This window comes from Moschus berezovskii, chromosome 12, assembly GCF_049115385.1.
Source record: "Moschus berezovskii isolate FMDL1 chromosome 12, NW_MosBer_1.0, whole genome shotgun sequence".
Classification (NCBI taxonomy): domain Eukaryota; kingdom Metazoa; phylum Chordata; class Mammalia; order Artiodactyla; family Moschidae; genus Moschus; species Moschus berezovskii.
In genome coordinates this window covers 60,878,074-60,904,196 of record NC_142471.1, presented here as the reverse complement: position 1 = coordinate 60,904,196, position 26,123 = coordinate 60,878,074, and the positions used below count along the sequence as shown (strand labels likewise).

Genomic DNA, 26,123 nt, shown 5'->3' with positions numbered 1-26,123 from the left:
AGAGCGCATGTGCAATGTTCCCTGGCATCCTCAGAAACTGGAAAGGGTCTTTGAGGAGGGGCTGGCAATTCTGAGAGAGCTGATGAAAGCAGAGAGAGCGAGAACAGCCTGTGCCGTGGTTCTGATCCCAGTTTTCCCCTCAGGCTGGTGTGACCTAGGAAACACACATTGTGCAAGTAAACAAATCATTATTATGAGCCTTAAAAGATCCAGCTTGGCCCTGCCTCCTTTTACACTCAGACTTGCAAACTGGTGTCAGTTTAAGCGACTTTCTCAATAAAGCAGGGTTTTTGAAGCGGCAAGTCAGCTGCATTAGTGGGTTGCAAATTCAGTCTAGTAGGTGAAACAGAATTTTAAAAAATAAAATAGTTTTGAATCTAAAATTGGACTTTATTACACCTATAAGAGTAGCTGTTGGGATTTCTCTGGTGGTCCAGTGGGCTGAGTCTGTGCTCCTGATGCAGAGGGCCTGGAACTAGATCCCACATTCCGCAACTAAGACCTGGTGCACATCAATTAAAAAAAAAAGAGTAGCTATTACCTTGGGAAGTTTTAGTTTCCATTCTTGGGGTATGTATATGTATACATGCGCGCATGTGTGTGTGTGTGTGTGTGTGTACAAGGCTGTAATGTAAAAGATATTTCTTACAGTTGGTTTATGACCTCCCTCTCAAAAAAAAGAAGAGAGAAAAAGAAAATACTACCCTACAGGGTTGAAGATCTTCACCCATCCCAGGAGTCTGTGAAATGGAAGAGAAAGGTTGATCTCAATTCCAGAAAATTTCACTTACCAACTAAGGGCAGCAATCAGGCCTATTGCAACATCATCTCTGTTATTTACTAGCTGTGTGGCCTTGGGCAAGTTGCTTAACTTCTCTGTGCCTCATTTTCTGCACTGGTAAAATGGAAGTAAGTCTTTTTTTTTTTTTTTTGCAGTAAATTTGTGTTGCTTATCTATTTTATTTTATTTTTTCACCATGCCACAAGTCCTGTGGGATCTGTTTCCTCTGTGTGCATGTGTGCTAAGCCACTTCAGTTGTGTCCAACTCTTTTCGACTCTGTGGACTGTAGCCCACCAGGCTCCTCTGTCCGTGGGATTCTCCAGGCAAGAATATTAGAGTAGGTTTCCATGCCCTCCTCCCGGGGATCCTCCCAATGCAGGAATCAAACCCGCTTCTCTTTCATCTCCTGCGTTGGCACTAGTGGTGGTGCCACTAGCGGTGGTGAGGAGTGGCAATAGAAGCTAACCCAGGCATTCTGACTCTGATGCCCAGGGTACTGGTCACTACTGGACACTGCCTCTCTAAAGGATATGTGGGTTACTGGGTGTTGCTTTGGCAACTCCTCCCGCCTCACTGGTGGCGCCAGTGGTAAAGAACCTACCTGCCCATGCAGGAGACATAAGTGACATGGATTCGATCCCTGGGTCAGGAAGGTCACCTGGAGAAAAGCATGGCAACCCACTCCAGTATTCTTGCCTGGAGAATCCCATGGACAGAGGAGCCTGGTGGGCTATAGTTCATGGGGTGGCAAAGAGTCGGACACGACTGAAGGGACTAAGCACTCAAGCCCACAGCTGCCTCACTGACTAGGTAGTGCTATTGAACTACAGTTCCCAGCATGCAACAGGCCTACCTTCTTAACCCCTTCCTCACTAAAAGTTCCTCACAGTCTTGGGTAAAATGTTTTTTAATGGCAAATGTGGCAAAATCCGGTTTCCCTAAATCACGATTAGGCAGTGGAAGCATGAATGCAGATATCAGTGGGAGTTGACAGAGGAGAGGGTAAGATTCTAGGTTAAAATATCCTCTGCAGTTTTTAGTGTTTGGAGAAAACATTGGAGATTATCATGGGAAGGGCTGTTTTTAATTTAGAAATGTGTGCCGGGAAAATGGCAATAAGAGTGTTTGAAGCACCAATTCTCAAACTAGGCTGCACTTCGGAATCACCTAGAGAATTAAAAAAGATACTTAATCCTTAGGTTACATTCCTAGAGGTTCTGATATGATTAGTCTGAAGTGTAACCTGGATCTCGAGACTTTAAAAATCGCATTAAATTCTAAAGTACAGCAAAATTTGAGAATCCTTGTTTTCGAAGGGAAATATTCAGATGTGGTCATAAAGGTGAATCAAACTGTGACTAGCTCAAGGAAGCTTTAAGAAAAATGAGGGAGACACACTAGACTCTAAAAGCGGTAGTTCTCAGTCCTGGCTGTACATTAGGGTCACTTAGGAAATGATCGTTTTTTGTTTTTTTTAAAATACAGATATCTAACCCCAGACCAATTGAATTAAAATCTCTGGGGATTTATTTTAGTGCTGAAGCAGTCGCAGAACAGTGGTTCTCAAAGTGTGTTCTCAGATCGGCATCATCAGCATCACCCAGAAACTGGTTAGAGATACAAATTCTTGGGTTTCTGGGGTGGGGCCCAGCAATCTGTGTTTTCACAAGGCTTCTGGATGATTCTGATACACTTTCAAGTTTTGAGTACCCCTGCCTTGCGTAGACTCCAGGCCAGAACCTGGTTTGACACGCCCACCAGCAAGTCCAGAATGTGCTTTTTCAGTCTGTTAGGTTAATGGCACTCAGTGAACCACACCTCCCAGTGTCCATGCTCCGGGCCCCCTCCCCTGGAAGCCAGGCTGGTTTCCTTAACCAACAAAGTGTGGCAGAAGTGATACTGTTCCAGAGCCAGGCCAGAAGACGCAACAGCTCCTGCTTTGGGGGTTTTAGGAACCCTGAGGTGCAATGTAAGATGTTGGGCTCCTTGTGAAAAGGCCATATAGAGAGTTGGAAATTCTGAGTCTGTAAAGAGAGATCCTGTCAGTTTAGCCTCTGGGCTGAGTTCAGCCCCAAATGGACCCATCAGGTGAATGCAGCCGCAGAGTCAGTGACCACTGGCAAGACCAGAAGAAGCTTCCCGCTGAGCCCAGGCCAGGCTGAAGAGCTGCAAGCAAATAAAATGAGTGCTCTTTGAAGCCAGTAAGTTTCCGGTGGTTTGTTAATGGAGCAACAGACAAAAAAAGAAACACTGCTCAGTAAACGGTTGCTGAACTAATGTGTGAAAATGCCATAGGAACATGGAGCCGGAACACAGCTCTCCTTTATCAAAGGAGGAAAAACGGGAGCTGGAGAGAAACAAGGACGATACTATCCAGCTGATGAAGAGGGTGGCTAAGAAGGGAATTTTGACCAGAAGCCAATGATGCTGTACTCATGCCCAGACAGCAAACGTTCACAATGCCCAGCCAAGAATAGAACAATGACAGGTACTCACTCTCTTTTAGAAATTGTATTTTATTGAAGTATAGTTAATTTACAATATTGTGTTAATTTCAGGTGTAAAACAAAGTGATTCAGTTACCACGTATATAAATAAAAATATATATATATTCTTTTTCAGATTCTTTTTCAGATATAATTTGCCATTATATGTTACCATAAGAGATTGAATAGAGTTCCCTCTGCTATACAGAAGGACCTTGTTGTTTATCCATCCTATATGTAATGGTTTGGATCTGCTAATCCTAAACTCCCAGTCCATCCATTCCCCCAAGCCTGTTCCCACTGGCAACCACGAATCTGTTCTCTAGGTCTGTAAGTATGTTTCTGTTTCATAGACAAATTCATTTGTGCCATACTTTAGATTCCATGTGTAAGTGATGCCAAATGGTATTTGCTTCTCTCTTTCTGAATTACTTCACTTAGCATGATAATCTCTAGGTCCATCCATGTTGCATAATTTCATTCATTCTTTTTATGACAGTAATATTCCATCATATATATGAGCCACATCTTCTTTATCCATTTGTCTGTCAGTGGACATTTAGGTTGTTTCCATGTCTTGGCTGTTGTGAATAATGCCACTGTGATCACTGGGATGCATGTATCTTTTCAAACTACAGTTTTCTCTGGATATATGCTCAGGAGAAGGATTGCAGAATCATATGGCAACTCTATTTTCAGTTTTTTGAGGAACCTCTATAGTCCAATTTACCTTCCCACCAACAATGTAAGAGGTTTCTCAAAGGTGTTAACTCTAGCTGCCACATATTGAATACTGATTATGTGCCAGGCATATAGATAAAGCATTTTCCTTATATTAGTGTTCACTAACAATACTGATGCTAAAGCTGAAACTGCAATACTTTGGCCACCTCATGCAATGAGTTGACTCACTGGAAAAGACTCTGATGCTGGGAAAGGTTGGGGGCAGGAGGAGAAGGGGACGACGGAGAATGAGATGGCTGGATGGCATCACCAACTCTGTGGACATGAGTTTGAGTGCACTCCAAGAGTTGATGATGGACAGGGAGGCCTGGCGTGCTGTGATTCATGGGGTCGCAGAGAGTCGGACACGACTGAGCGACTGAACTGAACTGAACTGAACAATATTATGTATTTATAGTGTATATTATACATATAATATACATTACATAATATATAAATAACATATATTGTATTATGTATTTGAATAATATATTGCTTCTTCTCACAAGTTTGTATGGTAAGTATTATTATCACCCCATTCTACAGATAAGGAAATGAAAGTTATATAGCTACTATTAATCGGGACTCAACCCATATTTGTCTGATTCCCAAATTTACGCTTTTAAGCCCATAGTAGGGCCAACCTTGGAGAAGGCAATGGCAACCCACTCCAGTACTCTTGCCTGGAAAATCCCATGGGTGGAGGAGCCTGGTAGTCTGCAGTCCATGGCGTTGCTAAGGGTCAGACACGACTAAGCGACTTCACTTTCACTTTTCACTTTCATGCATTGGAGAAGGAAATGGCAACCCACTCCAGTGTTCTTGCCTGGAGAATCCCAGGGAATGGGGAGCCTGGTGGGCTGCCGTCTATGGGGTCACACAGAGTCAGACACTACTGAAGCGACTTAGCAGCAGCAGCAGCAACAGGGCCAACCTGTTCAGAAAAACTGTGAGTAGCTCAGTTTTGAAAGGGGATAACAGAGAAGAGTTACTACCTGCCATTGATTGCAAATAAAATGTGCTGTTTTTAGCACAGAATGCATCTCCAATTTTAGGATAGAGGTCAATGGAAAAATAGACTGCATATTACAGCTAAATGTAGATGTGATGTTAGATCACATCTATTTGTTAAACAAAGGAAACTAGTAGTTAATCTTAGGCCCAGCCATCTGTAATGAAGAGTAGTTAAATACTTAGGCATTCTGAGAAACTTAGTTCCAACTTCTCAATCCCAGAAGTGCTCTACTTAAGCAGAGTTAAGAAAAAACAGGCCAGAAGCAAGCCAGACCAGAAGAGCTTTTCTGGCCTGAAGCTCTTCAAGACTACAGAAAGGTTTTTTTTGACCACTTCTTTTAAAATTGTTCTGACATAAGAAGCTTCAGTGTCTTGTGTAGGAAGCACCTCACTTCTTTTATCAATTCAATATGCCAATGCTTCCTTGGTGCATCAGAGCCAAGTACAAGGGAGAGGAAGTCAGTGGGCTCCCTAGGGGGCTTGGAGTTATTTACCTGCCCCTTTTGATTTCTCTTCTTTCCTTAGTTCAACGTGTACTTGTGAATACACTACTATGCACCACACAGTGGGGAAGGCAAGGTAACACAAGACAAAGTCTCTGTCTTCAGAGAGTTCTGTAAACCCATGAGCTAGAAGCAAATGGAATGAATACTTGTATTACAAAATCGCAGACAGGAACTTCCCTGATGGTCCACTGTCTAAGGAACTTCCCAGGTGGCACTAGTGGTAAAGAATCCGCGTGCCGTTGAAGGAGACATAAGAGACCCAGGTTCAATCTCTGGGTCAGAAAGATCCCCTGGAGTGGGGCATGGCAACCCACTCCAGTATTCTTGCCTGGAGAATCCCACGGACAGAGGAGCTTGACGAGCTACAGTCCGCGGGGTCGAGAAGAGTCTGATACGACTGAACGACTTACTAAGACTCTGTGCTCCCAATGCGGGGCGCCTGAATTGGATCCCTGGTCAGGGAACTTGATCCCACATGCTGCAACAAAGATTCTGCATGCCACAACTAAAACATGGCACAGCCAAATAAATATTTTTAAAAAATTTTTAAAAGATCACAGACAGCCACAGTCCCTTCTTATTCTCTCTGTTTATTTAGGAGGCTGCCATAGGATTGTGGAATCTGATAGATCTTAGTTCCAATCACAACATTGCCACTCCTGGCTGTGGATCTTGGTCAAATCACTTAACTTCTCTGGGTCTCAATTTTTGGTGTGTAAAATGAGATTAATAATGCTGAACTCACAGGCTTTTGTCAAAGGCTGGGTGAAATTCTGTCAATGAAAGCATTTGAGATGAGTATTAGGGGTTGTGATCTTATTTACTAAACTGAATTCTACCCTCCCTCCCCAGCTGGCTCTTGTCTCTGATTCTTCCTCCTCTGTTTTCTTTCCTTTTGTTGCAAGGGTACCCAAAATTTGTTTTAATTAGGTGTGGTAAGAAATGCAGGCACTTAGGAGGGGGAGGCAGACTCAAGATGGAAGGATATATATATAAATAAAACTATGACTGATTCAGGAGAAGGCAATGGCACCCCACTCCAGTACTCTTGCCTGGAAAATCCCATGGACGGAGGAGCCTGGAAGGCTGCAGTCCATGGGGTCGCTGAGGGTTGGACACGACTGAGCGACTTCACTTTTACTTTTCACTTTCATGCATTGGAGAAGGAAATGGCAACCCACTCCAGTGTTCTTGCCTGGAGAATCCCAGGGACGGGGAAGCCTGGTGGGCTGCCGTCTATGGTGTCACACAGAGTCGGACACAACTGAAGTGACTTAGCAAGCAAGCAAGCAATGACTGATTCAAGTTGGTGTGCAGCAGAAAACAACACAACTTTGTAAAGCAATTATTGTCCAATTAAAAGAAAAAGATATTCAGACATGGAAATGACCATCACAAAGGAAGCTGTGATCTCAGTTTCCTGAAGTATAAAACAGGAGACCCGGCGCACCATGCAGACGGGCCAGATGAGGAAGCACTAGGTTTGGTCAGGAGGCAGAGGAAGTGAAGAAAAATGTGGACAAGGGCTTTACTGCGCTAGTTTGAATAATCTCAGTGGGCTTTGGGGCACTGTCTCTAAAAGTCTGGTACCTGCCCCTGAGTTGATGAGTAGTCCCGGATATGAGAGCCCAGTAGAGGAGGTTGTTGGAAATATGGACTCTGCGTTGGTTGGTTTGCATGTTGGTTCACAGGTGAGTCATTTACTATCTCTAGGAATTGGCTAACCCTGGGAGGGGCAATCTCTCCAAAGTCAGCAAGGGCCCGGATGTCAAACTATCAGAATAAAGAAAATAGAAAGACATACTTAATACCCCTTTCTAGCCACTCCTCAATAGGAAGCAACTGACTGGGCTCTAAGAGAACTGGGAGCAGCATGGAAGCTGCTGGGTAGCCACCCCATTAGGAGTGGTGGTCTGCAAGGAAGAGAGAAGGAGGGTCAGTGAACCCAGTGGAATTTCAGCCCAGGCACTACCTAGTTTACCAAGATTTCAAGCCCATCACAGAGTGAAACTTAAGTAAACAGGATGAAAGGCAGCAAACTATACTGCTTATGAAAACCTCCTTGAAGGCAGGACCCACGATTTATTTTTTTATTTCCTTGGTTGAATAATCATTCAATAGGAAAAGCAGCTAAAATGGCTTTATGAAAGAGAAAAGAGAACTGTGGACTGGTACTTTTCTTTACTTCTTAAAAAAAATAAAACAAACTTTATTTTGCTCAGTTTTTATTCCCAAAGTTAAGTATACTGAATTTACACATCTTCATAATAGTCTTCAGTTTTTAGTAGAAACAGAATCAGCCATGGATTGGAGACCATCACTTATGTCCCCGAAGGAGCCCCTTCTGGCTCATGCTGGTGGAAGAAATTGAACTAGCCATGCTTTCTTTCCCTGGTTAAACTTTCAGGGGAGGCAAAAGGGTGTAATTGATGATGAAGGTGATGATGATGATGATAATTAACATTGATGACAACTTCACACATTTATAATGTGCCAGTCACTGTTGTAGGTGCTTTAGAACCATTACTCCATTTAATCATAACATACATAGTTTGGCTACTACTGACTTCCAGTTTATAAATGCGTTACCTAAAGCACAGAGGTTAGGCAGCCAACCTTCAAGATTGAGAGGTTAATCTGACTCTAAACTGAAGCATTCCATGCTCTTAATCACGCCACAGCACTGTCTCCTTCCTTCAGAGTGGTTTCTTCAAATAAAGATGATCTCAGCTTATATACACCATTGCAGGCAAGAGCTCCATAGGTATAGAATCCCAGTGGGGTGCTGTGTATTGAGCCTTCATGCTAGCCTGGCTGTGTAATCGGGATTGATCCTTGGAAGAGCTGTGGCATATAGAAAGTTTGTCTCTGGGACATGGAAGGAAGGAAAATGGGCTAAGATCTGGTCTGTCATGGGTAAGTTGTGTGTTCTTGGGCACAGCTCTTGACATCTTCTTGTTTTCAAAGGAAGCTGTTGGGCATGATAGTCTTTAAGGATCCTGTCCATGTCAGCTGCCTCTGCCAGAAGTCCTGTTGGAGGGTAGATCATTGGAAAGGCAAGGAGAGTGTTGAGCAGGTTCTTAAACATCCAAACATGAGTAGATAGTAGCTGTTTGGGTGCCCTGCGTGCCTGCTCAGTTGCTCAGTCATGTCCGATTCTTTGTGACCACGAGGGCGGTAGCCTACCACGCTTCTCTGTCCATGGGGTTTCCCTGGTAAGAATACTGGAGTGGATTGCCAGGGGATCTTTCTGACCCAAGGATCAAACCTGCATCTGCTGCATCTCCTGGACTGGCGGGCATATTCTTTACACTGGGCCACCTGGGAAGCCCTATTTGGGTGCCCTGAGGAACCTAGAGCTTAGTTGCCTCCTGCTTCATGTTGCACCATATGCCTGCAGCTGGCGAATGGATAACATCACTCACAGTTATTTGTAGATGCTCAGAAAACCTGAAAAGAAGAAAGGAGTAAGTATTTAATGAGAAAAATATTACAGGAGACACTGGGGAGAGCAGGGTAAAGAGGGAGGACTTTTCATTGTTTTGGTCTCAGAATACGACAGGGGATATCGACTAAAGACAGTCCTGCCCTCTTAGGAAGTATTTGGAAATGAGAAGGGCATTTCTGCTCTCACCCTGGCTGCAGTTTTTGGACTGGAAATGCTAACATCCTGAAACTCTTGGGACCTCCACCACACACACAAGGAAGAATTGTCCAGGCCAGAATGCTTGGAGTGTTCCCACTGAGGAAGAATAAAAGAAGTTCTCAGAGTGGGGAACATAAAAAACTTCTTTGTGCATTTTTCTGAACATTAATCAATAATCCATTAACTCAGGGAAGCTGAATGCTCTTCACACAGAATCCAGAACTCTGGAGAGACTGCTTGGCCTTGGATAAGGCATTTCATTTCCTCGGTCCTCAGTTTCTCCATCCTTATAGCACTAACATTCTGTAACTTCCTAATTCCTCTCATCAGAAAGGAGAAACACCTGGTAAAAATCAAGGCTTGGAAAGCCTTTGTTTTTCTCATTTTGTGTACAGTAGATACCATACTGCGATTAACCAAAATGCATATGCAAAGTTTAAATATGAAATATGCAGATGCATACTTTATTGATGGTACCAACTATAGTTAATAACACTGTGTTGTGCATTTGCAAGGTTCTAAGAGAGTAGATTTTGTAAGTTCTTATCACAGGAAAAACATTTTTGTAACTATGTATAGTGACAGATGTTAACTAGGCTTCTTGTGGTGATCATTTTGCAGTATATACAAATATGGAACCATGTTATACACCTGAAACCATACAACTTTATACGTCAATTATTTCTCAGTTTTAGAAAAAGTATACAGAAGCAAATGATCCCAGATTTTTGATGAAGTATGATTTTAACTATTTATCATGTTCTCTGGAGATATATTTTAATTTTTCAGAACCAAACAGCAAAAGTGCATACAAAACCGTGGTAGGGCACCCTTCCTACTGGCTTTTTTTTTTTTTTTTTAAAGATGTTAAGACATGAAGCAAACCTAATTCTATGTTTCAGGCAAGGTGAATATAATTGGGCCAGAAGGCAGTGAATCTGAGAGGTGTTGCCCAGAAATGGACTTGTTTATTAGAATGTAAATTTGAAAATATGATTATTCTTCCTTCTTCTTCTACTTTATTCCTGAATTATTCCCCAAATACTTATTAATAGTTATTTTTTTCTTAAAAGAGACACTCCTTCATTCTTTCAAGGAGACTATTGACTGCTTTTTTTGTTTGTTTTGCTTTATGATTCTGAAATTAAGAGAAAAAGCATGTAACTCAACTGCTTATGCTGGAAACTTAAACTTCATGATGTTGGATTTCAGGCTTGTTGGTTTTGTCTTATCCCTTTTGAAAGGCTCCATTTTACTTGGCTTTATTCTCTCATTCTGGAAGAACTAAGAGCTTTACATTGCTGCCTGTGACTTGTGGCCTATATTATACTCATTTGTTTCAGTAGAAATGATGACCCAAGAAGGTTGGAATTTGACCCCAGAAAATGAGGAGGGAATGACGGAACTGTTTTGTTTTGTTTTTAATTAATTAATTTTTATTGGAATATAATTGCTTTACACTGTTGTGTTAGTTTCTACTATACAGCAAAATGAATCAGCCATAAATATACATATATTCCCTCCATTCTGGGCTTCCTTCCCATTCAAGTCATCACAGTACATTGAATAGAGTTCCCTGTACTATACAGTAGGTTCTTGCTGCTGCTGCTGCTGCTGCTGCTAAGTCGCTTCAGTTGTGTCCGACTCTGTGCGACCCCATAGATGGCAGCCCATCAGGCTCCCCCGTCCCTAGGATTCTCCAGGCAAGAACACTGGAGTAGGTTGCCATTTCCTTCTCCGCAGGTTCTTATTAGGCATCTATTTTATGTGTGTGTGTTAGTTGCTCAGTCATGTCTGACTCTTTGCGACTCCATGGGCTGTAGACCACCAGGCCCCTCTGTCCATGGCATTCTCCAGGCAAGAATACTGGAGTGGGTTGCTGTGCATTTCTCCAGGGGATCTTCCCGACCCAGGGATCAAACCAGGATCTCCTGCGTGGCCCGCAGATTCTTTACCATTTGAGCTACCCAGCAAGCCCTATAGATACTACCTATTGTATACATAGTATCAATAGTGTATATGTGTCAATCCCAATCTTCTAATTCTTCCCACCCCTACTTGACCTACTTGAGCCCAACTTGAGCCACTAGGACTCAAAACTTGGAAAGAAGACAAAGAGAGGGCAGTCTGTCTTTTCAGTGTCAGAATGAAACACTCTACCCAGCCTACTAAGAATTATTGAATGATCTAGGCTGAAGAGTGGACCTTTGCTTGAGTTTCTGTTTACTATTGGCCAAAGACCACTTTGAAGTTACATCAGAACCTATAAACTTGTACCCAGTAGAGATATAAATGAATCCTGAAAGGTAGAAAGAATAATCCTCAAGTTATGGTTCTATTGCTTGTAGGGCAAGCAATTCTGAGTCTAATCCAACCATCTTGTGTCAACAGTCTTTCTTAAATGCTATATAGTTGCAATTCCTCTAATTCTCTTTGGAATCAGTTTTACTACTGTTCACTAATGAATTTAATAAATCTCCAACATGTGTTCAATCTATGTTTAAGAGTCATATTTTTGACTTATGGAAGAGTATACTTTGATAAGTACAAAGAATTCTAGTATTTCTAGAATATAAAGATCATACTTTAAGGTATATAAGGCCTTCTTGGATTGTAATTTGCTTTTTTATTTATAGGTTTTATCTGTTTTCATATTAGAAGTTTTAAAGCACAAAGTTTCAAGAAGCACACTAATCTGTTGGTTATAGAATTTGATTCCCTCAATGGGCAGAACAAACCTGAAGCCAAATGTCAGGTTGGTTTTCACCTTTTATTTACTCCTTCTCATCTTCCCACCTTGTCATAACTGACTGACAGAGTCCTTTAATCTGAATTCATTATTCCAGCTCTTTGTTTCAGATGGTAGGAAATGTCTGATAGGATATAAAGTATGAATGATATCAAGAGATTCTTCCAAGACCAATTGTTTTGAAATATGTGATAGAGCTTTAACCTAGTGGAGTTTGGACTGCAGTTCTTAGGCTTATCATAGACTTCTCTAAACTCTCCCTCTCCCTGCTTCTCCTCCCCATAAACACCCTTCAGCCAAAACAACTCCATTTATAATGCTGAGATTCAGGTCAGGTTTCACTTGAATGATCAGTTTCTTAGGAGATATATTTAATCCAAAGAAATGAAGTATTAATAATGACGGAGGCAATCATGGTGTTGTGGAAAGAGTCCTGAAGCCAGGACACATGATAAGTCTTTGCTTTGCCCTTTACCACCTGTGTAATTTTGAACAGATGATTTCAGAGTCTTGAAGTCCATATTTACAAACCTACCTTGCAAGAGAATTGTGTGATAAGAGAGATCACATAAAGTGATGTGTGATTGTGAAGGGTTGCTATGAACAGCTTTTCAAGCATTGCCAACATGCAATAAAAATGTTTGGGGATCACAGGAGGAGCCCCTAGAACTCCTCAAATCATGCTAATTATAATAGGTGGCCACTTAATCATATGGTTATTGATTTTAACTTTAGTGTATGAGCACTTTCTTCTTCATTACCTTACATTTCTTATGCACCCATCTGATTCTCCAGTTTCTAATTGAAATTTGGAAGTTTCGCGAAAACTCGACAGAAGCAGTTTTTATGAAATGTTTCCTCCAGTGGAGCAGATTGTACTGCTCATCCAAGTCAGTTCTCAAACAAATTTAACTCTCAGCCCTGTAGCCTTCATACAGAAAGACAGGGAAAGCAAAAATGGAGCTGTGATGAATGGTGCCAACTGGACTGCCTTGTGCTTCTGACTCATTTCAGAACCATTATCATGTCAATAGAAGCATCCCCTTTATCCCCATATTTTTTATAAGGGAATGCTATTAGTAGAGCAAGGTCCAAAGAGAAGCAGCCCATTACACTGTGATAAGGCTTAAAGACAAAAAAAGCAGAGATAGACATCCAGAGATGCCTTGGTCACTGGATGAAAGGGAAAAAGTACCATTAGAAAGATGGAAAAGGAAAAGTCTATGTACCTAAAGTAGGACTGACATCACACAATATTAAATAGCTGTTACTTGCTAAACATTACTATGTTCCTGACACTGTGCTTATAAATAAATTATCTTGTTTGATCCTCACAATTGCCCTATTAGTCAGGGTAGGCTAACTGCCACAACAAATAATCTCCAAATCTCAATGACTTAATAAGGTAAAGACAAACTGATTACCCTTGTCCCCATCCTTCCCAGGACCTTGGAGTCCTTTTTTTTTTCTCATTAACCTTTTATTTTTAACTTAGTTTTACAGTAAAGAGACAGAAAAGAAGCAAATCATTAAACAAACACCATAGCTGTCAATCTTAAATTTTAAATGAGGTTCTTGTTAAACAAAGCAGTAACACTACATCCTATAATTACATCTTTACTTGGATATACAAGAACTGTGTGCAAAGTCCTTTTCAAACTATAAAATAAGACTTTGGAATAGGATACAAATGATTACCCCTAGGATTTAGTTATCTCCAACTGCTTGTAATGATCACAACTGCTTACATTCTTACTTTGCATCTTATTTACTTATATACTAAGATATGGCAAAAGGAGAAGAGGGCAGCAGAGGATGAGATGGTTAGATAGCATTGCTGACTCAACGGACCTGAATTTGAACAAACTCCGAGAGACAGTGAAAGACAAAGAAGCCTGGTGTGCTGCAGTCCATGGAGTCACAAAAAGGCGGACACAACCTAGCAACTGAACAACAACCGCATACTAAGAGAAAAACCACCGTTTTCTGATACCAGATTGATAGCTAATTTTTGAAAATAATTCCCAATCCACAGGTCTAAATTTTATTTTTACTTATAATTCAGTTACTGGCTTCATTTTCCCCCTAAATAAATAGTGGACAGCTCTTAAAAAGCAAATATTAGCAGATCTCTTTAGACAGACACATTTCAATCAAGACGGAGTTTTTAAAAATCAGTTTATATATAAGAAAAAAAGGAAAGAACAGTCTTCAAGAAAGCAAATTGTATTCTTAAAAATATGGAATGTTTCCCAGATTTGCATACCATCATTGTGCAGGGCCATGCTAATCTTCTCTGTATCAATCCAATGTTAGTATATGTGCTGCCAGAGTGAGCACGTGGAGTTCTGTATCCTCCAGCAAGTGAAGAGAGAGGGAAAGACTGAACAAGGGGAGGATCCCATGGGAAGGTTCTTATGGTCAAGGCCTGGATATAGAATGTATCACTTCTGCCCACATTCCATCAACCAGAACTCGGTTAGGTGGCCCTACCTAACTGAAAGGGAGTCTGGGAAATGTCCACTAGGCATACAACCAGGAGGAAAAGGAAACAAGGCTTGGTGAATACATAGCCTCTTCTGTAACTATTCATTGCTCCTATTTTACAGATGAAACTGAGTTTTGGACAAGTGAAGTAACTTGCCTAATAGCACATAGCAAGTGAGTGGTAGAACCTGGATAAGTTCTTGGTATGATACATTCTTTGGAGAAGGCAATGGCAAGCCATTCCAGTACTCTTGCCTAGACAATCCCATGGATGGAGGAGCCTGGTAGGCTGCAGTCCATGGGGTCGCTAAGGGTCGGACACGACTGAGCGACTTCACTTTCACTTTTCACTTTCACACATTGGAGAAGGAAATGGCAACTCACTCCAGTGTTCTTGCCTGGAGAATCCCAGGGACGGGGGAACCTGGGGCTGCCGTCTGTGGGGTTGCACAGAGTCGGACACGACTGAAGCGACTTAGCAGCAGCAGCAGCATGATATATTCTTGGTAGATCCCAAGAACATGACTGCTTCTCTGCAAGACCATAGAAGTGGTGGTGATAAATTTTGATTTCTTGCCCCAAGTCTAAAATGTGGTACAAATGGCATCTTTCCAGGGTATCTTTATATCCCAAAGAAAGAATGGCTACTTTTTAAAATGTTGACCCCTCTGTATTCCCCTATGTTCATCAATTTTAGACCCACCCAAAATGGCCTTGCCTTTCTATGACATCCCCAGCTCCCTGCTCCTGAATCAATGCCATGGAAATTTCTTAGTTGAATGAAGTTTGCTTCATGAAATGTCCAGCTGAATGATGGTTGCTTGAGGCCAAGATTACCCAGGACCTCACTGAGGAGAAGGCTCAGGCTGATGCTGTGCTAATGGGCAGAAATGTGAGGGGTGGATGCCTGGGCAGCCGCTTCACTGGGGAATCATCATGTATGTTGGACTCACAGATTTCAGGGCTGGCTGCTGGATTGATGTCCACCATGAGGATCCACTAGAGGAAAATGATGACAGAATGGGAAATGATACTTTGAATGGCAGGCCAAGTATGGCATGTTTGTCAAGCCATTCATTGTGACAGAAGGAGACTTCCCTGTGGAGGAGTATGGGTTGGACAAGATGTGATGCCCAAGGAAGGACACACCCCTGCCCCAGGTTCTGACCATCCATCAGCTCCTCCCTATGTGTACCCATAACCCTCTTCCCTGACCCCATTTTTATTTTATTCACCTTTCCCTTGCCATTGTTTTTGGAGACCTGTGCATTCAACATGCCAGAAACCTGGGGACAAAAACCTAGTCTGTATTTAGTGATACTGTTTGTTTTCCTAGTATGTCCATCTCCACTTCCTCCTCCCCATTCTTGGGGTTCTGTTCAAGTGTTATCTCCTTGAACTCAAGCTTGGAGATTTTAGGCTCTCCAGGGAAAAGAGACTCAGGAAAGGGTTCTGGAAAAAGTATAAAGCTGATGCTGGTCCTGCTGATCCAATCACCAGGTACTGTGGACATGCCTTAGGGACAAGGTTGCTCTGTGTGTATGAGTGTGTGTATGAAAGCTCTGTACCACATGCATGCTGCAACACCAGAAGCACAGGTCTGTTTGGTGCAGAGGTTGCAACGGTGGGCATGGACCCAGAGAAAGGCACCATCTCTCGACGCTCCCTAGGCATCTCTTAGGGATGTCAGTAATTGTCTGTTTTGGTGTCACAGCAATATCCAAAATGAACAGATGCTCGCTCTAGACAACTGACCTTTACTTCCTTTGCATTAATGCAAAGCAGTGCAGACAGCAGAGCTCCTTGGTACACTGACCTGACTTTCTGGTTTCTTCTTCTGTCAGGCAACATTAACTAATTAACAGTTAATAGTTTAAGCACTTTGGACTCTGTTCTCCTGGAGCTCTTGTTCTTCTTATTCCAGTCTCAGAATTTCTCCTTTGTGGGTATCTGGCTGTGTTAGAGGGAATTCAAAAGCAGTTTAACATTTCCCCCTGAACAGAACAGCAGAAATCAGTATGGAAAGAAGGAAATTGCTACTTTGAAACCTACAAATGGAAGGATGGCTGTCTTTGTTTTCTCATCTATTCTCCACATGTGAGAAGCAGTCGGCTTCACTGATTACGTGCTGTTGAGGATGACCTTTCCATTTTTCTGTCTTGGAAACCTGTAATTTAATGTGAAGTATCTATTGGTGGGCTGATAGTACAAAGACTTCTCAGGATAATGTGCTTGATTTTCCCCCTTGAAATCAATTCATGTTTATTAAGTGTCTTTTATGAAAGTGGCATGGAACAAGGCGCTTTGCATGCATTATCTCATTTAGTCTCATGTAAGCCTGTCAGTTGCCTCTGATGTAGCATCATTAGCCAGCGTTTTCAGACAAGATAAAAGGGAACAAGGAAATGTTCGCTCAGGGCTCTGAAAGTGCTAAATCACTTCCAGGGGATGAATACACTTACTGTCTAGTTTCTATTTAATGGATTTCAATAAATTTTTAAAATATTAATACCTATGTCACATTTGCATAATCCTTTCAACTTTTTAAAGCACTGTCACCTCTTTCACATGTCATCTGATGCTCATGCTATCCTGTGCTGATAATGGTCGAGAACTATTTGATGGCATCTTTTTTTTTTTTTTTTAGCCTAAATTCTGCAGAGCAGCTTGCTTTGGTTGCCATAGCTAAGGTTCAGAATGAAACCAATGGAAATCTTGCTTTCAGAAATCGAATCCACATTTTCATTTACAGGGTCTCCCTGGGAGGGTGTGATCGGTACAGCAACGCACATTGGTCCTCACCTACCAGAGCCGATTGCCCTGGTTACATCTGCCCCCTAGATTTTAGAAATTTAAGTGTCTTTACTATCCTGTCCTTGTTGGGATCTTCCTTCCAGTTTACCCCAGTTAATGATAGCCAGAAAGAAAGAAAGAAAAATAAGAAGGAAAAAAGAAGTTTGTGTGCCTGTGCAATGAGGTGAATTTATTCTAAAAAAACCAGAGTCCAGCCTAAATGAAGTAGGGAGGGGGTGACAGCAGATGAAGAATAAAGCAGGTGCTTACTTAATTGCTGCAGCTGGTGCCAAGTTTTTGGCATAATTTTTCTCCTCATTTCCAATTATTGGCACTGGTGCTTACTTTACTTTTTAGCTGAAGCATCTGAGAGAGTCTAGGAACTGCTCTGCCTCTCTTACTTGTACAGGCAGTTTTTTGACAAATATTGTAAGTGAACACAATACTGAGGTGTTTTTGTTTGTTTTGTTTTTGCCTCAAAATAACTCATGGATTATGGAAAGAGAGATTAGGCAAGTTAACATGTTATTTGATTCTGCCCAAATTGCCATGGGTTGGATTTTTAATTTGCTTCCCAAGACTTGACTCAGCCTTTCAGACTCATCTGTGATTTAGATTTCAGAATTGTAGGTTTGAGCCCATAGCTTCCTTAGGTGTTTTCTTTTAAAAAGTAGGTTGTTAAATTCACCAGTTGAGATGGCACATCCCTTTTACTATTGGACTTTTCCTCTTTAGATGATGAAGGGAAATATTGCAAAAATATTAGATGCAAGTTATTTGATGCCCTGTCATTCTGCAAATGTTTATGAAAGGGCCTCCCTGGAGACTGAGTGGGAAAGAATCCACTTGCCAATGCAAGAGACGTGGGTTTGATCCCTGGTCCAGGAAGATCCCACACACGTCTATGACTGTGCCCCACAACTACTGAGCCTGTGCCCTAGAGCCCTTGAACCACAACTACTGAGCCCACATGCTGCAAGTACTGAAGCCTGCATGCCCTAGAGCCTGTGTGCTGCAGTAAATGAAGCCACCTCAATGAGAAGCCCATGCACTAAGTGAGCCCTGCTCGCCACAACTTGAGAAAAACTCTCGCAGCAACAAAGACCAAACACAACCAAACTAAATAATAAATTAGAAAAAATGTTTATGAAGAGTGAACACTGTGTCAGAACCTTATGAAGAACGAACAGTTGTTGCCACAAACAATGCCAGAACCATGAGGCATGCACAGATAAGTACTCTAAGGTCTTTTCCTTTCAGCAGTTTTTGGTCCCTAAGAAAAGTGAGACAAGAACAAGGAGCAACACAATGCAGCTCTGAGGGGAGGAACAGCAGTGCGATTTAGAAAAGCACGCGGATCTATCACTTCTGATGGCAGATATAGCATAAAGGGAAAAGGTCTTCATTCCCGCGCCTTAAGGTAATTTAACTTAGTGGATGTGGTTCGATTACTGTATTTAAGGTGATATTTGATTTCTATGCATTTACCTGACCTTTACCCTTTAACTCCTTCTATTGACTCTAATCTGTGTGTGAATATATATATATATCGCAGAAGGTAATGGCACCCCACTCCAGTACTCTTGCCTGGAAAATTCCATTGGTGGAGGAGCCTGGTAGGCTGCAGTCCATGGGGTCGCAAAGAGTCGGACACGACTGAGCGACTTCACTTTCACTTTTCACTTTCATGCATTGGAGAAGGAAATGGCAACCCACTCCAGAGTTCTTGCCTTGAGAATCCCAGGGACGGGGGAGCCTGGTGGGCTGCCGTCTATGGGGTCACACAGAGTCAGACACGACTGAAGCGATGTAGCAGCATATATATATATATATATATATATATAATTGTATATATACATGGCTTCCCAAGTGGTGCTAGGAGTCAAGAACCCACCTGCCAATGCAAGAGACAAAAAAGACACAATTTTGATCCCTGGGTCGGGAAGATCCCCTGGAGGTGAGCACAGTGACCTACTCCAATATTCTTTTCTGGAGAATTCCATGGACAGAGATGCCTGGCAGGCTACAGTCCAGGTGTTGCAGAGTCTGTCATGACTGCAGCCATTTAGCGCACAAAATAGCACTAGATTAAGAGATCACTTGGGGGCTTCCCAGGTGGCGCTAGTGATAAAGAACCTGCCTGCCAGTTCAGGAGATGCAGGAAACATGGGTTCAATCCCTGGGTCAGGAAGATCCCCCGGAGGAGGGCATGGCAACCCACTTCAGTATTCTTGCCTGGAGAATCCCATGGATGGAGGAGCCTGGCGGGTTACTCCTAGTTTATAGGGTCACAAAGAGTCGGACATGACTAAAGTGACTTAACATGCACGCAGACACATGTATTTGTGTGTGTATATATACAGAAAGATATATAGTACAATTTTGAACTGAAATTTTTAAAAAAATTTGGAACTTTATTTCAGATTGCATTTCAGGAAGTAGGAATGAAAGAAGAGAGAAAAGTTAGTTCAGAGAGGGCATCAGGACACCTGGGTTCCAGTCTTGTTTCCACCTGGCTCACCTGTGTTCCCAGGTCCCCTGGGGGCTTAGCCCGGGTGACCCCCAAGGTCCCTTTCAGTCTAAACGGTCTACATGTGATGCCTCCCACCCCGTGCTGATGGGAGCAAAGGATACTGGAGGCCTGAGGGTGTATCAGAGGTGCTGGAATTGAGACAGAAAGAGTGGTATTTGGGTGAGACACCTCGGCCTCTCAGCTTCCTATTTAAACACCACATCATTTGTAGAAAGCTGTTAAATTCAGAGCCACTAACTGTTTACAGGGGACTTGATTCCTTTTAGTTCCCAAGGGGTATAGCACTGGCCTTGAAGAGTGTAGAGTATGGCCGAGCAAAAACATGTCTAAAAGACCAACATGCTGGCCGAAGTCTGTGCTGAGTGAGGTCCACAGATAAGCCTTGAAGGCAATGACGTGAGTTCTGAGGAACAGACAGAAGGAAAACTGGGGAAAGTGTGGCATGGGGGACAGCACGTCTCTCCGTGGTTCTCTCCTGTCTCATTTCACAGCCAGGAATGGGGCCCAGGCCCTAATCGGCCCCCCGCACAGAGGTTGCTGCCGGTCCCCCAACAACCCTCTCCCTTCAGACTCTTCCTGTCCAGTTCACACATCACTGTCCTCCCTCAAACACTCCACTCACCCTGTGTGATGATTTATTACAAGTCCCTGTTACCTGTAGCATCTCATCTCATTCTGGGTCCTTCATCCAGGAAGCATGGTATTGAAACAGGTGACCTCACCTTAGCCTTGGCCTTTGCAGCATTAAAGCTGTGCGATTATTGTTTAATCTCTAAGTTGTGTCCAAGTCTTTTATGACCCTATAGACTACAGCCCACCAGGCTCCTCTGTCCGTGGGATTTCCCAGGCAAGAATACTGGAGTGGGTTGCCATTTCCTTCTCCCGGGGATCTTCCTGACCCAGGGGTCGAACCTGCGTCTCCTGCATTGGCAGGCGAATTCTTTACCACTGAGCCACCAGGGAAGCCCTGGCTTTTCACAAAATGTTAAACTTCCCTTGCCTTTATTTTCCTTATCTCTAAGACGACTGGGGACTGAAGTCTGCAACTGTAAATGATCTCTTGGAACTGCTGATCTAACATGACGGCCCTGGTCTCACACTACCCTGGAGTGCCCAGATTCTAATATGTTGGCGCACAGTCCTAGGGGTATCTATAATCTTGGCAGGTTTTGGGTCCCAGGTTTTGGTTTGGGAGATGTCATCGTGCTGGTTTTCAAGGCCATCTTCTGGTATTTTCCATAGCATTTCTCTGCTCCAAACAAGTCTGTGGTCTCAGGAGCTCTGAATAAGCCTAAATGCTTCCATCCTGTCTGCTCCGGCTCTGTGCCACTGCCACCGCCAGAAAGCTGCTCGTGGTCCCCTACACTACCCCACAGCAGTCAATTTCCAGACTAAAGCCCAGCTAATCCAGACACCCCTCACTGGGTACCTACATCTAACAACAGCCCCTCCTTTCCATGAAGGCAAGTCTAATAGCCATAGCCATGGCCTCAGTGGCCTTTGGTAATCTGTGGATGTAAAACTTCCAGTCATTCCCCCAAGAGTGCCTTTTTTCAAACATAATTGTCCTCGTGCAGCCATTCAGCATTGTATCAGATCTTTCCTCATTGTCTCATAGTCTTCACAAGGGGTTAATGAATGCCTTGGGACTCTGCTAACTTTTCCCCTATTATTGTTGGGCAATTAAATGCTTCGTATCTCAGTGTGTGTGCCCGTGTGTGCTTCAGTCATGCCCAACTCTTTGCAACCCTATGGACTGTAGCCTGCCAGGCTCCTCTGTCCATACATCCTGCTTTTTGAATACTCTGCGTTATTTTCCTAGTCCACTCAGATGCATTGTCAGTGTAAAACATAAACTTCTTTGTGGCATCTTGTAGTTTGGCAGTCCTTGTGTGTAAGTCTGATTCTTGTGCATTCACCTACATCAGGTGTCCCAGACCTCCTCTGTGCCTTCAGCCTCCCCTTACTGCCCTCCCTCCACCCTTTCCACTCAGCAAGTGGTCTTGCCTAAGGCACTACGTAGTTCTGTCACAGACATCTCTGCCTTTTCAGCTATTCCCTGATTCAGTGGTTCTCAAACTCCAGGTGCACTGAATTGCCTAGAAGACTTATAAAGACAGATTGCTGCCCCCTCCCTGAGTTTCTGACACAGTAGGTCTGTGTGGAGTGGAGAAGGAAAGTTGCATTTCTAGTAAACTGTGGTGGTCCTGATGCTGCTGGACCACGGTCCACACTCAGTAAACTCCTGCTTGGATTCTTTCCTCATGTTTCAGGGGAAATGGGTTAGCTTCTCTAACTTGTATTCTCTGCCTCCCACCCCACCCCACCGACTACCTACCCTCTGAACCATCTTCCCATCTTCTCCCGGACTAGCTCCTACTCTCAATCTCTTTTCTTCTAATGCTTTCAATCTGCACCATTGAAACTTCCCTTTCTCCATCCTTTAAGAACCCTCCCATCACTGCTATTTTAGTAATACCTTTCTCTTACCATTACCCAGTTCTAACTAGAAACCCAAATGTGTTTCCTCCTGTTGCAAATCTTTCCTGAGTTTGAACTTGATCTTCATTCATTGCTTCTATTTCTTATCCATGTATTTCCTTTTTAATTCCCAGAAACTTCCCAAGCTGCTCTATGGAAGGAAGCTATCTGGAAATTTTTAAATTACCCTCCTTCCCAAATCAAGTGACATTTCTTTATTAAGTAATAATAGCAGTTAATGTTCATTGACTTCCACCTGTGTTCCAGGCATTGTACTAAGCACTACATATATATATGTATATACAGGTATATAATCTCACGTGAAGATTATCTTTATATCAATTCTAGGTAGAAAGTATTATTAGAGATTTTTAAAAGTTACGGCTCATAGAAGTTAAATAATTTGCCCAACAGTTTAAGCGAAAGAACCAGAATCAGACCCAGCTCTAACTCCACATCCCACGTGCTTAAACAAGACCCTGGAAAATAATCAGAATTTCTGAACACCTATAAAAATGACAATTACTAGCTCCAGTGACAGAGGTTCCAAACCAGGTATGGCTGAGGCCTAGGAATCTGAATTTTTAATAACACACCCCCTCACCCCCATCCCACATGGTTCTGAGGTGGGTGTTCCCAGGGACAGATACATTTTGAGATGCAGTCCCTCTGTATTGACATAATTGGCCACTTCCTTTCTTTAAACACTTCCCTCAGTTGCTATGATACAACATTTTTCTCTGGCTCTGTGGGCTCTTGAGTCTGCTGTTATCCATCTCCTGCTTCCTCTCCTGCCCAGATCAATGCCCCAACTCTGCCCTCCGCCTTCTCCTCCCTCTCTTGACTGTCCCTGTGAGCCCGTCCACTCGCAGTACTCAACTCAGGCAGATGGTTCCCAGCCTTGCCCTTCTTGTGCCAGCATCCTGGAGAGAGTCATAGAGCAGCAGGACATGATTTTGGAACACGATGAACTGTTGCACAGACCGTGGACAAACGGTGAGGCAGGTGACATTGACTATGGGGCCGCATCGCCCCACATCACCCTCGGTCTTTCCTCTTGCCTCAAAGATCCCTATCCTTTATAGCTTTCTAATCAAACCAGTTCAGCAAAAGAACTGATTATATTACACAGTTACACTAATGTTTTAATTCTCCCACTTATGTGCATTTTTAAAGCCTTTTTTTTCTCTTTTTGTTTAACTTGGGTTTAACTGTTGTTTGCATGTTGAAGACATTTCAAGCTTCACTTGGCAGATGGGGGGGGATTTAGATGGAAACTGGGACCTAAGAGGAAGGGAGGAGGGCCCCTTCTCTTTCCCTTGAAATTGTTGGAACCTGAGACTCAAAGGCAGCTGAAAACACCACTGGAATGGCAGGCCTTGTCCTTTCTTGCCTCCTGTGTACCTAGGCAGGTGAAAGTGAAAGTCACTCAGCCGTGTCCAACTGTTTGTGACTCCATGGGCTATTCAGTCCATGGAATTCTCTAGGCCAGAATAATGGAGTGGATAGCCTTTCCCTTCTCCAGGGGATCTTTCCAACCCAGGGATGAAACCCAGGACTCCTGCATTGCAGGCGGATTCTTCACCATCAGAGCCACAAGGTAAGCCCAAGGGATGAACAGTAATTGCAGCTGCTGCAGACCTGTCCCTAGAAGAGCAGAGGGTATTTGGCTGCCTTCCTGCCACACTCCACACTCGGAATAGCTGACTTCTCTTCATCTTTCAAGTCTCAGCTTAAACGTTCTCTTCTGAGAAACTAGTCCTGACTCCCTCCTTACTTACATAGGCCCTTCTGGGTGATTCTCTGTGTTGGCAGCTGTTTCCCTTCATTGCATTTATCACAGTTTGTAATTATTGTACTTATTTATTTACTTGCTCTTCCTGTCCCCATTTGGACAGTAAACCTCAAGAGGATAGAGACCAGTTGTCCTTGTTCTTCACTATGTTTGTAGCATAATGCAGGCTCACAGTAAATATTCAATGTTTGTAGCCAGGGTGGCTATACCTCCACCACCTGGCACTTAGTGATTAGTTCTTTACCTGAGCTAACTGCCCCCAGTAGCTATCCCAGTGCTGAAAGAGTTGAGATAGTTGGAGAACAGCTGGTTCACCTCACCGCTGGGATAACAATACGGGGTGGCCTGGAGGTGGCATTAGGAAAATTTATGAAAGACTTTGAAAAAGGCAAAATGAATTACTAGGTATCCTGTCTAGCACCCAATCAAGTTATGAGACTTTCAATGTCTTTGAGGTATTTTATACAACTTTTAAAATCATATAAAACTGATAGCAATACAAATAATTCCTGTCAGTAGTGATGCAAATGAATTTTGTCTGGTGGAGGTACACTGATTATTGCCCTGTGTATATTGATTGGGTTTGCATCCGTGTGTAAATTTATATTTATTTTCCTGATTGCCTATATATGTGTTCTTTGCATTCTCCTTTGATCTGGTGGGTAACATTTTGCTTATTGCCTCATGACTTAAGTAAGTAAAATCTTTGACATGTATTCATTTTATATTTGTACCAGAGTCATGATTTTAGCCTTTAAATATATCTTTTTCAATTGAATTTTATGAAAAGCAAGAACTATCAGGCATCAAAAAATGCTATCAAGCGAAAAACAACCTATATGATTTTCAAATCATTTATCTGAAAAAAGATGAATATCTGGAATCTATAAAGAACTGAAACTCAAGAATAACAACAACAACAAAAAAAAACCCAATTGAAAAATAGACAATGGACTTGAATAGACAGGTCTTCAAAGAAGATATAGAATGATGAATGCACATGAAATGATGCTCAGTATTATTCAGTTCAGTTCAGTTCAGTCGCTCAGTCATGTCCGACTCTTTGTGACCCCATGGATCACAGCACGCCAGGCCTCCCTGTCCATCACCAACTCCCGGAATTCACTCAAACTCATGTCCATCAAGTTGGTGATGCCATCCAGCCATCTCATTCTCTGTCGTCCCCTTCTCCTCCCACCCCCAATCCCTGCCAGCATCAGAGTCTTTTCCAGTGAGTCCACTCTTTGCATGAGGTGGCCAAACTATTGGAGTTTCAGCTTTAGCATCAGTCCTTCCAATGAACACCCAGGATTGATCTCCTTTAGAATGGACTGGTTGGATCTCCTTGCAGTCCAAGGGACTCTCAAGAGTCTTCTCCAGCACCACAGTTCAAAAGCATCAATTCTTATTAGTCATTAGGGAAATCAAATCAGAACTATAATGAGATACCACTTCACACCTACTAGGATGGCTATAAATAAAAAATAAAAGAAGAAAAGGGGGAAATAACAAGTGTTGGTGAGGATGTGGAGAAGGTAGGAATATTAAATGTTAGCTATTGTGGAAAACAGATGGTGATTTCTCAAAGATTAAACACAGAATTCCCATATGACCCCACAGTTTTGCTCTTAGGTATATATCAAAAGAATTCAAACAAGAACTCAAACAAATGTTTGTATATCAGTGTTTACAGCATTATTATTCACAATAGCCAAAAGGTAGAAACAACCCAAGTGTCTGTCAACAGATGAATGAAAATGTGATATAGACTGATAGATAATGATGAATATTATTAAGCCATTAAAAAGCTGTAAACTGGGGCACACGAGCATGTAGATGGTCCTCTGAGCCATGGGAATGACTGATAGCATAAGGAGAAAGGAACGCCCAGCCCCAACCCTGCAGAAAATCAGATCCTGAGAAGATATAGAGTGAGAAAGAACTGAATCATGGAAACCAAGACAGAGAGCAACCTTACTCCTGAGGTCTAACAGCTCACTGTCCAGTGACTTGGGGTCACCCCAGTGACTGCTTAACTCTTGTCCTGTGAGAGGACATCATCCACTAGATAGTACTTCTGTTCATAAACAACATTTTCAGCAGCACACTTTACTGTCAAAAATTGTGC

The 26,123-nt window shown here is 42.6% G+C and overlaps 1 non-coding gene across 1 annotated transcript; it reads right to left on the bottom strand.

The window, feature by feature from the left end:
* Window positions 1-14,140: 14,140 nt before the first annotated feature.
* LOC129556098 (U6 spliceosomal RNA) lies at window positions 14,141-14,246 on the bottom strand. The gene has a single exon (XR_008685931.2). It is a non-coding gene; the product is annotated as a U6 spliceosomal RNA (small nuclear RNA).
* Window positions 14,247-26,123: the final 11,877 nt, after the last annotated feature.